The sequence below is a fragment of the Podarcis pityusensis genome (genome assembly GCF_964106645.2).
Source record: "Podarcis pityusensis genome assembly, chromosome: 8".
In the NCBI taxonomy this organism is placed as follows: Eukaryota; Metazoa; Chordata; class Lepidosauria; order Squamata; family Lacertidae; genus Podarcis; species Podarcis pityusensis.
Genome location: NC_138033.1, coordinates 54832579 through 54848186, shown reverse-complemented (window position 1 = coordinate 54848186; position 15608 = coordinate 54832579). Strand labels below are relative to the sequence as shown.

The 15608-nt window shown below is 42.5% G+C and overlaps 1 protein-coding gene across 2 annotated transcripts in view; it reads right to left on the bottom strand.

Annotated features, from left to right (window-relative positions):
• CDH13 (cadherin 13) overlaps positions 1–15608 on the bottom strand; it is a 680788-nt gene that overhangs the window by 87156 nt on the left and 578024 nt on the right. The window lies entirely within an intron of this gene.

Genomic DNA, 15608 nt, shown 5'->3' with positions numbered 1-15608 from the left:
CTGCTTAGGGCAAAATTAGACTTGACCTGATCTTTTGCCTCTTCCTCCTGCTCAGTGGCTAAGACTTTCACCCTGGGTGGCCTGAATAATTTCTTTTCCTTCTGCCAGACAACCCTGCTGCAAGATGCACCAGGTGGCAGCACTGGGGAAAAGACCAGCCTGATAATGAATAACTTAAAATGTGCACGTGGGAGGCTGGCCTCCAATTACATGGGTCAGATGACCCTGCCTGTTTTTTAATGTTTGATTTTTGTGCTTTTCTGTTGGATGTGAACAGGCATTGTTGAAGAAGAGAACATAAAATGCTATTATCAACACAGGCTAGATGGATACACTTGAAGGAGGCATGTTGACATGTCTTTCATGCAGCGCTGCTAATGCACTGAATGTCTAGTCTTCAATTAGCCACTTGATCCTGTGCTGAACAGGAGAAAGGAAATGAAACACTCACTTACTAGCACATGCTGAACTCTTGGCCAACTCCTTGTTTGACAGATATTTTTGTGCTTTTTAATGGTCAGCTGGAAGAGAGAGGTTTTGCCCATGCTGCTTTTCCTGGTATGGTTCTCCAATGATAGGAAAAGTGGAATTTCTCCTGCATGTCAAGGGCACGGGAGTTTCTTCCCAAAAGAGTGTTGAGAAGTGCATTTAGAATAAGAATTTTCATGCTGTGCTAATAAGCCGTCCATAGTTGTTCAAAGACAGTATCAGATACTTTCTGGAATGTAGTATTGGAATCTACGTATTTAATATCTATTCAAAGCATCCACACAAATCATATTCCAGCTCTCCCACTTCATGTGGTGTATGTCTGTTGCCTGGATCCATACTTAGGCCCCACATCTGCACTAGACGTTTAAAGCAATATTATACCACTTTCAATAGCCAAGGCTTCCCGCAAAGAATCACAGGAACTGTTGTTTGCTAAGGATGCTGAGAGTTGTCAGGAGATCCCCTATTCCTTTCACAGAGCTACAATTCTCAGAGTGGTTTAATGGTCAATCTTTCTTCACGGGGAACTCTGAGAATTGTAGCTCTGTGAGGGGAGAACGTGTTCTCATTTGGCCTGAGTCTGTCACTAAATGTTTCATCTCCACAACAGAGTACAATTCCAGCTGGTATTCTGAGAAACGTTGGCAGGCAGCCTGTGTAAACAAGACATAAAGGAATTTGTTTCCCAAGTGGATACAAGGTGGGGAAAAATATCTTCCAGGGCAAAGAAGCCCCCTAGGTGAATGTTTACCATTGATAGGAACTCTATGGATGCACTGGCCACATCTATGGTTTTAATCATAAGACTAAAAGAGGATATAGTCCCTAGGGGCTGTCATATATTACACTAGAGGAGGTGACGGAGCTCTGTGACAGCATATCTTGTTTCTTTCACTGTTTGCAAAAATGGAACGGAAGAATTGTGTATGTGGCAAAGAGAGAGAATGGAATTTGGAGCACATAAAGGGAAGTTAACTCCCCCTTTTCTTTTCTCCTTCCCAAAGCAGTGGTGGGGGAATGAAGGTGAAAAAGAAGCTTCTGTCTCCCTTTTATTCGGGGGGGGGCGGGGACTCAAAGCAGCAGCAGGGTGAGCATGGGAAAGGTTGCAAAGCCCACACCATGCTGATCCATGTGGGGTAGCTTCAAAGAGCAGTGCTGAGAGGGAGAAGCAGTTTCCATTGAATGGAAACCATGTCCACCTCCTTGAGGAAGGTATCAATTAAGTAAGTAAAGTAAGTAAGTAAGTAAGTAAGTAAGTAAGTAAGTAAATTCATACACTGCCCTTTAGCCAAAGATTAAAGGGAAGTTCACAACACAAAGGAGATGCTAAATAAACAAAATACATACGAAAACAAAAATTAAGCAATAGTCCCCCTCCCACAAGCAGATTTAAAAGGCCACAGAATATTTACTCAGCCAAAGGTCTGGTTATAGAGAAACAATTTACCTGGCACTTAAAGTTATGTAACTGCTGGGTAGACCATTCCATAAATGGGGAGAAAAGACACATCCTCGTGTCTCCGTCCCCTGGGCCTCTCATGGAGAAGCACACAAAGGGCATCAGATGATGATTGCTGCGTCTGGGTTGGTTCATATGGGGAGAGATGGTCCTTAGGGCATAACCCTACAATGTATTAGCTGATGGTAGGATTTCTAGATCCTGAGTTTTCAGGGCCCAAACCTGAGATCTAGGAGTAGTCCCCAGTAATTCTGCCGGGGCACATCCTCCTATGGCACCATCTAAGTTCTTCCTCTGTGTTCCCTCCCACCACTAAGCCCCAGATCATAGGTTCCTCACTGCTGCTGTACACCATGAATTGAATCTCCATGTGCAGGTACTGTTTTCCCATAGCAATGCCAGTCGCTATGGAGCAACAGTAGGGAGGAAAACTTGAGGAACAGGGATGCTTCTTCTGAGGGCTCTTCTTAAGTTGTGCGTTTGTTGCAAAGATACAGGCATTTTGTTGACTTATTTTGCTATTTTATTCAGGAACAATGATTGAGCATTGATCCGTAGCACCTGCTTGACTTGCAGAAGTAGCAAAGCAGGTTCTTTTTGTGCTTTACAGGTAAAGAGGCCCCAAGATCCTTTTTAATTGGAGGTTAAACTGTGTGCTGCACCCCAGATATTTCTAAGCAGTCCTGGTGGTAGTCTGATAGAGGGGCTTATAGGAGGCAGAGAGGCCATTAAACAAGAAGGCAATGAGAGTTCAAGGTGCCCAAAGGATCCTGAGCCTTACTTACTTACAATTTCAGTTATTATTTAAGGCAGAGACCTTGAAAAGGTCAAAACTGCTAAGTGAGGAAAATATGTCCTTTCCTATGTCTCCTATGAGCTTTAATATTGAATCAATTAGTCAGATGCTTCAAGGTTTGTGGCTACATAGAAACCAGCAAGAAAAACCCAGCAGAAAACAACATAATTCAACTGGCACATTAATGGTTGTATGTATCCAACCAACTCCTACTTGGTGTAGACCCAGTGGAATTAATAGAATTAAGTTAGCCATGTTTCAGGGGTTCTCCTTATGGGTATTACTAACTTTAGACACAATTCATTGGGCTGTACCCAAAGCTCTCTGTCACCTGGCACCAGGCTCTTAGTGGATGGGTGAGTTTTAAAGTTGTGCAGTGAAGGAACCCAATGCAATACCTGTACAAGCAGTAACTCATTGTGCAACAGACTGAGCAAGCTATTGGACAACAAAGATACCAGCAACCTGCTTATGCATTCTCTTGAGCAACAATGTCCTAGTGGTGCAAAACACTTCAGACAAGTCTGCTGCTAAGTTACTTGGTCCTACATTGAATATGACCCTAAAGTTGCATTCCTATGCTCTTTACTTGGGAGTAGTGATAAACACATCCAACAATTCTGGCTCCTTTCAGTTTCTCATTTTTCCAGTCACTTCACCCCATTTTCAAATAGCCTGAAAATCACAGACATTTTCATTTTGCATAAAACATGCATTCTTGTACAGAATTTTGCCTAATATATGAACTTTTGCAGGCAATTTCCTCCTGAAAGTGTGTGTTTTAGATGTTACAAGCAGCCTTGTGCCCACCTTTGCTCAGAAATTCTAAGCAAATCAGTAGCTCAGTCGGCAGAGTTGTTGTTGTTGTTGTTTAGTCGTGTCCGACTCTTCGTGACCCCATGGACCAGAGCACGCCAGGCACTCCTGTCTTCCACTGCCTCCCGTAGTTTGGTCAAACTCATGCTGGTAGCTTCAAGAACACTGTCCAACCATCTCATCCTCTGTCGTCCCTTTCTCCTTGTGCCCTCAATCTTTCCCAACATCAGGGTCTTTTCCAGGGAGTCTTCTCTTCTCATGAGGTGGGCAAAGTATTGGAGCCTCAGCTTCACGATCTGTCCTTCCAGTGAGCACTCAGGGCTGATTTCCTTAAGAATGGATAGGTTTGTTCTCTTCCATGGGACTCTCAAGAGTCTCCTGAATAGCTCAGAGAAGCTATGAGCTATGCAGTGCAGGGCCACCCAAAATGGACAAGTTATAGTGGAGAGTTTTGACCAAACGTGATCCACCTGGAGCAGGGACCGGCAAGCCACTCCAGTATCCCTGCCAAGAAAACTCCATGGACAAAGACAACAGGCATATAAAAGTCAGCAGAGTACGATACTCTTAATATCAGGGTCATAGGTTTGAGCCCCATATTGGGTACTTCCCTGCACTGCAGGGGGTTGGCCTAGATGACCCTCGTGGTCCCTTCCAGCTCTACAATTCTATGGAAATCAGTGAAGTTTTGAAAGTTTCATTATGTCATCTTCCCTCAAAAGGGTGTCCACTTGTATCCAAACAAACAGGAATATCTATTCTGTGATCTCAGGAACCATCATGCAAAAATATGGTTATACTCATTGCAGCTTTAAAAGGTTCAGTCCATCATCTTTATTCAAAATGGCATCCAATTGTATCCCAACAGAAACAAAATCCTGCTCCTTGATCTCAGAAACCACCATGCAAAATACTGGTTATGATCTCTTAAGAGGTGTTCAAACACATAGCACAAAGACAATTTCCAGAATATATCGTAGATTTTCTCCAATACACACATTTTTCAATGCATTCTTTGGTTGAAGAATTGCATTGCGAAACCAGAGAAGTGCAAATTTCAAAGGAGAGAAGTATTTTAGCTGGCATATTGATTGAGGAGGTGCAGTAGGTTTCTGTTAAAATGAGAGCTGAATGTCTTTCTTCCTCACCTATGGTTTCCACATGGAAATTTACTTACTAGATCACTTTGGAGATTTCTTATGGGGATTGTCAGGCTTCCCCAATTACTTATTTATAACAGAGGAGGTGGTGGCAAAGTTTTTTGGGGGGAGTTTCAAACATCTCATAATGCTCGCAGTGACTTAAGACTCACATACCAGAGAGGCATGCGAGTTTTCATAACAAACTCAGTATTTTTCTAACGTATCTCATGCTTTTATTTTTGTGAGTTTGTTAAGCAGAGGGGCTCTGAGGAAGCACAGATGGATTCATTGATCGATGAAGCCAGTCTGCAGATTGATGATGTGTGAGTTTTGGGCTTCAAACAGGAGTATCCAACATGCACCTAGCAAAAGGAGGAGAGGTGGCTTGTGAACAAATCCATCTTGTTTGATCACATCCAAGGCTACGCTGAAGGAAGCGGCAGCTTCTGTGGAAAGGCAAGTGTTGATGTGAAAGGGAAGAGCGCAGCAGTGAAATTTAAGTTGGTGAAAGCAATCAAGTTGTTCCTGGGAGCAAATTTAAGGTGATAACACCGGACAGCAATAGAAGAAGAGAAAGATCAAAGGTATCTCTGGGCCAGCAAGGCAGCAGGTTGTAAATTTTTTTAATTTTTTTTTGGTGAGGCCAGTTGCAAGTAACGGAGAGAAAGAAGTAGGAGAGAGTGAGTCAAAAGTAAGCTGCAGGCAGCTTAGGTAATAGGACCAAATTGCACATTTCAGAGGGGTTCTGAAAAATTAGAAACTTACAACAAATGGAAAGATTCAGGGAGCTATCAGGAGCTCAGAGAATTTTACAATTTTCCTAGGGACACTAGTTTATGGAATGGCAAGTGAAAGAAAACTTTAATCCCAGGAAGATCTCATTGCATTCAGATGGATTCATGATAACACCAGTTTGCTCCCCTCACTACAAAAAGCAAGTAATATTTTTAACGGTTGTAGAAGGTGAAAACACTCAGCACAAAAATGGTTTTCAGGCTAGAGAGGATCTACATGGCCTTTCTAGTGGATAAGGAAGAATCTTGTTATTCTTCAATCTGCACCTCGAAGCACAGAGTTCAGTTTGCTGTCAAAACAGAGCACTGGTGGAGAGGAAGTGAAGATTGCCAGAGGCTGACAGCAAGAAGTCCTTGTTGGAGATATCTCCCATATGTAACATCCAAATTATCTTCCACTGGCAGTAGGGATGGAAAGTTCAGCCTACTACCAGTCTGTAACCATTTATATATATATAGCTGCATAGCTCTCTCTCTCTCTCTCTCTATATATATATATAGCTGCATAGAAATCTGTATTTAATATGTATCTGCATACAATTAATTATAATGAAACAGTAGCTACCGAAAGGCTTAGATTAAAACAAAAGAAGGAAAAAAGGATGGGTAGGGAAGAGAAGAAAGCAAACCAAAACAGCACCTCCGAATGTTAAATAGTACTTCTTCTCATCACAAAATGTGTATTTAAATATACATTTTATATCTCAATGTGCACATTTCAAAACCTATTTTATCCTAAAATAGGCAAGTTTTGCCACCCCTCCTCAAAATTTGACGAAGTGTGAAATTTAGGGATGGAGGAACCTGTAATTTTTCCCCCTCTCTCATTTTGTTCTGTTCTTAAGTTCCATTCTTCATGTTTCTGCATTTGTTTATGTTATGTTATTTATTTTTTCATCCACATGAAAATTTATCAACATTTTATTGTGCATATGTCCTGTGCATCTTATTTTATTTCCCCTAATATATGCATTTGATGCCCACTTTCTCACACATTTTTTTTAATGCATTGTTTGCTTGGAGAACTGCATCACCACGTTTGAAAATGTGTGAATTTCAAAGGTTAGCTGCACTTCAGTTTGCACATTGTTTTGAAAAAATGTGAATTACTTAGGTTGGCATTGGGAGGTGAATTGAATTTCTTCCCTCTCCCTAGCAAAAATCTAAATAAGAATTGTGTTCCAGCTCACAAATTAGGCTGGGAGATGCTGTTCAAGCCAGTTCACAGAAATCAAATTACTCAACAATCATGGTTATCAGGTAGTGCAGACCCTCCCTTGAGAATCATGGGTGACACTGAACTGGTGTAAGCTGTGAACAGAAATCCCAGCCACGGCCTCATTAGATGGTCACATCCCCCCCCCCCATATGTGGGGTGATAATACTGGCCTACCCTACAGGACTGTTCTAAAATGACTGTGGTTATTTATGCAAGGTGCTTTAAGCATGATGTCCCTAGGTAAAGGTAAAGGGACCCCTGACCATTAGGTCCAGTCCTGATCGACTCTGGGGTTGTGGCACTCATCTCGCTTTAATAGCCAAGGGAGCCGGCGTACAGCTTCTGGGTCATGTGGCCAGCATGACTACGCCTCTTCTGGCGAACCAGAGCAGCGCACGGAAACGCCGTTTACCTTCCCACCGGAGCGGTACCTATTCATCTACTTGCACTTTGATGTGCTTTCAAACTGCTAGATTGGCAGGAGCAGAGACTGAGCAATGGGAGCTCACCCCATCGCGGGATTCAAACCACCGACCTTCTGATCGGCAAGTCCTAGGCTCTGTGGTTTAACCCACAGTGCCACCCGCATCCCTAAACACATGCAAAAGCCTGTTGCTGTTAATATATAAACCATCACTTCATTATATATTTAGTGCTATGCACTGTACAAAGCTGTTCCTCCTTGCCTCCCAGTAGCATATGGCTGGGTACTGTGGAAAAAGCATTTGTGCCAACAAATAAATATTAAGTGATTGTCAGACAGTGAGCTTGAGATACAGCTACCCTTTAAGCAAGTGAGCCAGTGAGCATCTGGGCTGGAAAGCAAAACAAGGCAGGGAAGCAAGCCAAAAGTGGAACAGACGAGACTCCAGATAACTCACTTGGCCTGGACTATTTTGCTCGAAAGGAACTTCGGTTGCCAAGAACGTTGCATGATGCAAATCTAGACATCTGCTTCCCTGCGACTTCCTCACTAGGTCGGGGAGAAGGCAAGCTCTCAAGATTTCCCCTTGTGCTCTAAGTCGGTAGAGCTACACGTATGAAGCTGCCCTCAACTGAGTCAGACCATGAGTTCATCTAGCCAGACATCATCTACTCCGATTGACAGCAGCTCTCCAAGGTCTTGACGAGCAGAAGTCTGTCCTAGTAACTAAGATCCCTTAAGAAGGGTCAGGGATGGCATCTGAGACCTTCTGCATGAAAAGCACATGCTTTACCCATAAGCAGCAGACTCTCCTAGTTTTTATGGAAATATTCCTGGAATGGATACATGGCTGCTGACTGGGCTTTTTGGAAAAGAGCAACCAAAATGATCAAGGGGATGGAACAGCTAAGTAAGAGATGACATGGTAGAAGGGCATAAAACTATGCATGGCATGGAAAAAATGGGTAGAAAAGTTTCTCTTCCTCTTTCATAATACTAGGACTTCATGCAATAAAGCAGAATTTTGGAAGACTGAGGAGAAACAAAACCATCTCATCCAGTTACAACCTGAAAGGAAGTAGTTCTTCGCACAGTACATAGTTAAACTATTTAACTCATTCCCACAAGAGGCAGTGGTGGCCACCAGCTTAGATAGCTTTAAAAGAGGATTAAACATGTTCATGGGGGACAGGGAAACATCCCAAGGGCCAGATGCCAATGGGAATGGCCAGAGGAGTAAGTGGGTGAAGTAGGTTAGTTTCTACACAAATCCTTTCTTTCTTCCATCCAGGCAAGCAAGATACATAATCAGACTTCAAGTATACATTGCAGCCATGCAAAAACACTCAAGGGGGAGTTAGGCAGCACTGATGAAGTGTGTGGTCTGGGGAGAGTCCCAAGGGTTGTATAAAGAGAACTAGAGGGTCACCTTCAACCCCGAGGCTTGTTCCCTATTCACAAGGGAGGGGAAAGGTTATATTATTCAAGTAATTATGGGACAGTGAAATGTTCACCAAACCAGTTGAACTGATTAAATCAGCTCTGAACACCACTGAAAGAAGCCCTTCTAAATGCTACATTAGATGATAGATAGATAAATAAATATAGACACTGTGCATGTGTATTTCAGAAGCATAGTGGTATGTCTTGGGTGTACAGGGAATAGTTAATCCCGGACCCTCCCTCAAATCCCATGCACTCATCCAGAGGTCTGACCAGAGCCTGCACATGTAGAACTTGTACCCATTTGTTGATCTCCAGAAAAAAGTGGCCCAAGGGATGGAATTGTGTTTTTCCACTATGAACTCATCCTCGGCACATAATTTTCCCACCTGCCTCTTTTGAGATCAGAAATGTTGGGAGGCAAATGCTATTTGGGAGTTGTATTCTGTGTTTTAGATGTTGCACAGATTAGAGTGCTAGGGTGGGGGGAGCTTTCTGAGAGTAGTTGGGATTGCAACAGGCTTAGAGGGAAGGATGTTAACAGTAGTAGCAAGCATGCTTTTATCGCCATGGGTTAGATGCTGACCTGAGCACAGCCAAAGGTCTTGGAAAAGTCACAGGCTCAGGTGGAGGTTCATACATTATTATTTTTTTAAAAAAAGAATCTGTTTTTGTTCACCAGCCTTGATCAAAGGGGAGCGAGGCAGGTGGTGGGTCAGAACATTAATCAAGTATCTGAATCATGCTAAGCTGATTATTTGAGATGATTAAACAAGGGAGGAAATTTTAAGGTTATGAAAACAAACCTTTTGAAGGAATGTATGGAAATAGTTGGAGGTAATTGTGTGCAAACTGAGAAAACACAATTCACAAAGAAGAATCAGTTTTCTTATGGGGGTGGTGGAGAGGGCCAGAGAACTCCAAAGGACCTTTTGTGTGCTGTGGCCAATTTTGCACTCTTTGAATGCTCCTTCCTGATTGTTGCAACTTCTTCATGTTTTTACAAGGGTTTGCTGCTTTCTATTGTAAAAGGCAGGTGCCCTGTCACTTTGCAGCCCACTGAAATGTGTTTATCGGGAGATTACAGAGACAACGGCATTCATTTGGTGACCTTGGCAGAGAGTGGAACAAAAGCATTGCAGCCAACCCTTGCCAGGGAAAGAGATAAATGCAAAACACTGTTATGCTGCATATCCAGGTCTAATTATGTGATAAGTGAAAGGATGTGGTGGCAAACGGACGCTGCTCCCTCTTTTGCAATAAGGTGTTCTTGAGAAAGGCATAAGAGGATATCTGAGGAAATCAAATTAATATGCAGGCAGTGTATATCTGAAGATGTTAAAGTGGGCTAGGAGAGCCCTTTTCATATCCTATTGTTAACATTCATTTTCTTTCTTCTTCTGAAGAGAATGTATTGGCACTCTATTTTGTTATTTTAAAATGAGTAGTAATCTTGTTTCTCTCCTTTGAGGACAAGTTTCTCCTCCTCTAAAGGTGACTGTCAATCATTCAACTGGATACTTTAGATGCTAAGGATTCCCCACCCTCCATACATATTCAGGATTGAGTTCATAGGTGGAGCCATTGGTGGGATGATGGGGGGGGGGAGAGCACTCACCAAACAAGTAGCTTGCCCCACCCCCACTCCTGGATTCCTGTGGCTGCTTGAAAGAAAGGCACTTTTCTTTCCATGTAAACATTAAGTGAATCATAAGGTGGAAATGAAAGCAGATTTGCATTGCTAACATGAAATCAATAGGAAGTGTCAGCTCTGGTTTTGAGAGGACTCTGGGCAAGGGGCCATGGGCAAGGGGCTCACTGATGATCCCCTCTCCTCCACCAGTGGATCTTGGTAGCATTCCATGGCTGTAGCAGTGCCAGCAGTGGCCAGCAGGGTTCTTAGCATCACCACATGGATGAGTGGCCATCGTTTCAACATCCCGCCTCATCCTGGAGTGATACTAAATTGGGGGCATTGTGGAGAAATTAAATTTGTGCATGGCAAAAGGAAATTGCTTGAAGGAGGCCCCAGAAAATACATCAACGGTGAGGCCCTGGGCTCCTGGAAGCTTCTCAAGGATGTAAGGTACTGGCTCCAGACTTCTCAATAGGAATTGGCTTGAATAAATGTGTAGGAAGGGTTAATGAGAAATCATAGAATAGGAGAGTTGGAAGGTAATCCAGTTGAGCCCCTGCAATGCAGGAATCACAGCTAAAGAATCTCTGACAGATGGCAATCCAACTTCTGCATTAAAAAAACCCCTCCATTGAGGGGGAGTTCATCGCCTTTTGAGGTAGTCCATTCCAATGTCAAACAGCTCTTACCATCAAAAAGTCAGTTTAGTTGGAATCTCCTTTCTTGTCATTTGAATCCATTAGTTCAGGACCAAGTTTGCTCTATCTTCCATGCAACAGGCCATTAGAAATTTGAATGTGACTATCATAAGTCCCCTTTCAGCTATCCATAGATGGTGGAAAAACTTGTTTGGTCCACTTTTCTCAGCAGACCAACCCACTCTGACATTCCAGAACTTGCTTGTGGATTGGAAAGCAGCTTTCAATCAGACCACACAATTCTCCAGGGTTTGCAATGCAGTTTTGGAGTACAGAAAATGTGCACAAAAATGCAGGTTGTACAGGGCATGCATGGAAAAAATATGGATTTTTTAATTTTGGTTTAGAATGTGAAGCACATTTATACAAAATGTGTACAATTTAAATGCAGACTTTTTGTTACACCTCTTCAAAAAAAAAAAAAAAATCCACACAAAACAGGATAGGAGAGATCTATGACTGAGCACCAGTGAGACGTTTTGTTCATTCTGTGCACCATTCCCCTTCTCCCTGCTTTTCCTCTTGCTGCCACAACTAAGGTATGTGCAAATAATCCTCAACTTCCATAATGCCTCTTGTCCCCACAAGAACTACACAGGTGAAAACAGCAGTAAGAATCCCAGCCATTTCCCATTCTTCCCACATTTATTTGCACAACAGCAGCCTACATACAGCACTATTTCACAAGCAGCTTCTTTGACTTTAATTCTGCTCATTCAAAAGGTGGCCTGGCAATCAACAGATTAAGCTGCTCATATTTTGGGCAGTTTTTCTACCACAGTTTGCTAACTGCAAAGGTTAGGACTCATCTACAATTCTGCTTGTCCCACACCTAGACAGTATAGGTCTGAGCAGTTTTGCCATTGCCCCACTGCTTCCCTTCTGAAAACCCACTCTTTAGTGCTAAATTGGAACTAAAGGCAATTCACGGAAAACCTGATTGCTTTTTGTTCTCATTCGGCTCTAAAGTTCTGGTTTCCCTTGGGGAAAGTGGAGGGGCAAACAGAGGTCTAGATAAGCCCTAAGTGTCCTCTTCTCATGTGTGAAGAAGAGAAGGAAGTGCCAAGGCCAAGGTTTACCAGTGTTTGCACATTATGGCAAACCATCATTTGGACCAAGCCTGTGAGTACAACAAAATATAGCATGAGCAAGAGTGAAATATTTTGCCGCTCCCCCCAGAAAATAAATCAATTTTACTAAACATCACATTATTAAATGAACAGAATGTGACTATTGATCACTGCCTTTTCAATTGCAATTCAAGCTATTATGCAAATGAGCAGGTCCACTAAATATTTAGGCGTTCCTATTTAACCAAATAGATGTGGATGATAATTAAGCCTGAGGGGATGGTGGTGGAAGCTTCTGTTTCAAATAATATACATTAAGTCAGCTTGTTTGTTTGTTTTTAAAACATCCCGTCCTCTGAGAAATGCATGCATACTTATGGAGGGGGGCATTGTTAATTCCACTTCGGATGCGAACTTCCTTATGGCATCCTGTCATTAATAGCTGTCAATGTGAGTAATAGACATTTTGTATGTGCAGCTAATTAGGCACTTTGTAAATGGATTCTGGCTACAGCACATGTGCCTCTGCAGTTATGACCCAGGCTTCCGGGTGAAAGGAAACCAATTAATTACGGGACCGTATGTGTGTGCATTTGTCACATGAGGCAGCGTGGACAATTTTGAAGTGCATATCAAACTAGCAGAAAGGTTGCAGTCCAGAGTAGAAGTAGTTCCGCTTGTCCTGTGAAGCTGGAGGTGATGGCCACCAACTTGAATCGCTTTAAAGGAGGACAAAGCCGTGAAAGATAAGGCTAACCCTCATGGCCATGCTTTGCCTCTACAATTGGAGGCAGCAATGCTAAACTGGCAAGTCCCTCGTGTAGTGTTTCAATATGTGCTATAAAGACAGGAAAAACACAGTAATCTGCCTCATACTGAGTCAGACCATTGGTGCATGTAATTCATACACTGATTGGCAGCAGCTCTCCTGTGTTTCAGATAGGAGTCTCTCCAATCCCAACCTTGAGATTTGGGGGATTGAACCTGGAACCTTTTGCATGCATACCACTCAATGACACTTTCCCCAGATATCATTCCCTCTGCTGGAGATAACAATTAAAACTTCAAGACCAGGGCAAAACTGAACAGTGTCTGGGTCATATATATGAGCTATATGTATAGATCAGTGTGGCAACTGGAGAATTTGCTGGAAATCCTCTTTCATGTTACATTTGTCTTCACATATAGACTGACAGTCTTCTTTCAGTGCTGATAAAGGGCACAGAAGGTGCTGACATAAGAAACAGGGGAAATCAGAAGAAGCTGTGCAGGTTTTACAAATACCTTTGGACAAAAGACACAGGGAAGTTCTCCTATTCATGCTTCATTTAGATGGATGAGAGTGCACAAATCAGTGCCGCCACGAGAGACTTGAGAGTACTTCAAAATTCCTTTGCTCACATTCAGAAGAAAGTGCAAGCCTGGAATAATGTATTGCCCAGAGTTTTCTGAGCTAGCTGCATCCCTGGTGTAGCTTAATTGACTTTCATTGGGACAATCTTGGTCTCCATTCATTCAGAATTGACAAATGGACCTTGAGAACAGATATACTCTAAGCTACCCAAAGCAACTCCCAGAATGAATGAAAAATAGAAGCCAAAGCTACTTTCAGCCAGAAATTATTCTGTCAGTCAATAACATAAGCCATTTAAAAAAGAAAGAAAGAACTGTTGAAATATATATTGGGAGAAAAGTAAAGAAAGGTATTTGTGTGCGTGTGTGTATGCCTGCATTCACATGACAGTTTATTCCATGGGTAGGCAAACTAAGGCCTGGGGGCCAGTTCAGGGCCAATCGCCTTCTAAATCCAGCCCACGGATGGTCCAGGAATCAGCATGTTTTTACATGAGTAGAATGTGTGCTTTTATTTAAAATGCATCTCTGGGTTATTTGTGGGGCATAGGAATTCGTTCATTCCCCCTCCCCCAAATATAGTCCAGCCCCGCACAAGGTCTGAGGGACAGCGGACCGGCCCACGGCTGAAAAAGTTTGCTGACCCCTGGTTTATTCCATTTCCCTGATATTTCCCTGTTAATTCCCACATTATAATTGAGCCTTCACATGATGCAAATACCACCTTTGGAAAATGAATGGACCATAACACATGTTTAGCACACATTTCTGTGCTATTTGGTTCCAGAAAAAAAAAATCCACAGTAAAGTGTCAAAACTTGGAGCATCACGTCAGCATGCAGGCCTTTCCTTTTGTTTTCATGGAGGAGCAGAAACATGCATGTGCATAAAGTTTGGGGAGTAGCCATGTTGTCCAGTGACTATGCACTATGGTGTGAAGGAAACTTTGTGTGACATGCCGGTAGATCAGTGAAAAAGCCAAAGTTCCATAACTGTTCCACTGATACACATAAGTACAACTGTCATACACTTCAGGGGACTTCCACCTGATCAGGAACTCAGAAGTTGTTTTACTGGGAAACATTTCCGCATTTAATGATCTCCCAACCACTGAAACCCTCCTGCATTTCCCCATGTTGTCCAGGAACACTGTTTGCAAACAGTTGTTATAGTTTAATGGGAATTTTATCCAGTTGGTGTTTTTGTGGGGAGGCCATTTTAAGTGTAGCCACACTGCTTAAATTCTTGGTTTTGATTCAATATTTGGGGGCTGCATCCAGCTAAATTTGACTCTGAGTAGAGCCACTGAAATTAATGGATTTAAGTTTATGGGCCCATTAATTTCAATGGGTCTGCTCTGAGTAGGACTTAGTTGGCTGCAATTTTAAGATCACTAATAAATGAGGGGGTTGGGAAATATGTATGCTGCATCCCAGTGCATATTGCAAAGAAAATGTAACGAGAGGAAGAAGCCCCACGTGTAGCTGTAAAATGCGCTAAAATTCAAGGATCTTATTTCATAGCAGCTGTAATTACAATCTAAAAGGTTATGCCTCTGTTTCTTTAGTTAATGAGTCTAATTTTCTTTTAAAGGCTATTTTGAGTCTTTCATTCTTTTCTCACTCCTCCTACTCCAGCTGAAGAGAGTAGCCACACCTGCAGGCGGATTCAATTAATAGTCGAAACTGCATACACTTTACCAGTATAATTTACATTTCTTTTTGCTAATTAATTCATTGACTAACGCTAAATGTAGTGCCACACTAATCGACACTGTGTGTTAAGTACTACCTGGTTATAATAGTCAACGTACCTGGAGGCGACATAGGCTTATTCATGTGTATATTGAGGTCTGGATCCAAAGAGTCTCACAACTGGTTCTGTGCATCAAAAGTGGTTTGGGACTTCTGTTTCTGGGACAACAGGTCCATTTGCCTTCTATCCAACTGTTTTTGAAATGGGGAGGAATTTTGGTAGGGCAATAGAGGTGCCTGCTGTGGATGACCCTGGGCTCTGAAATTTCAGTGGCACCCTGTACGATGCCAAAATTCAGCACCCCTGCCTTTCACGCTCTATTCTAAATCATTGTGATGTCCCCTGTAGTGCCCACGAGGCTCCACACAGTTTATTATCCACGCAATAAAACTTGAAAACTTGAAGTTTGAATGGAACCAGTGCTGGTCTCCTAAATCTGCTTGAGGTGTCTGCTTTTCTAATGAAGCTCAAAAATCCCTTTGGACACTAGAAATTGTAAGATCATAAGAAC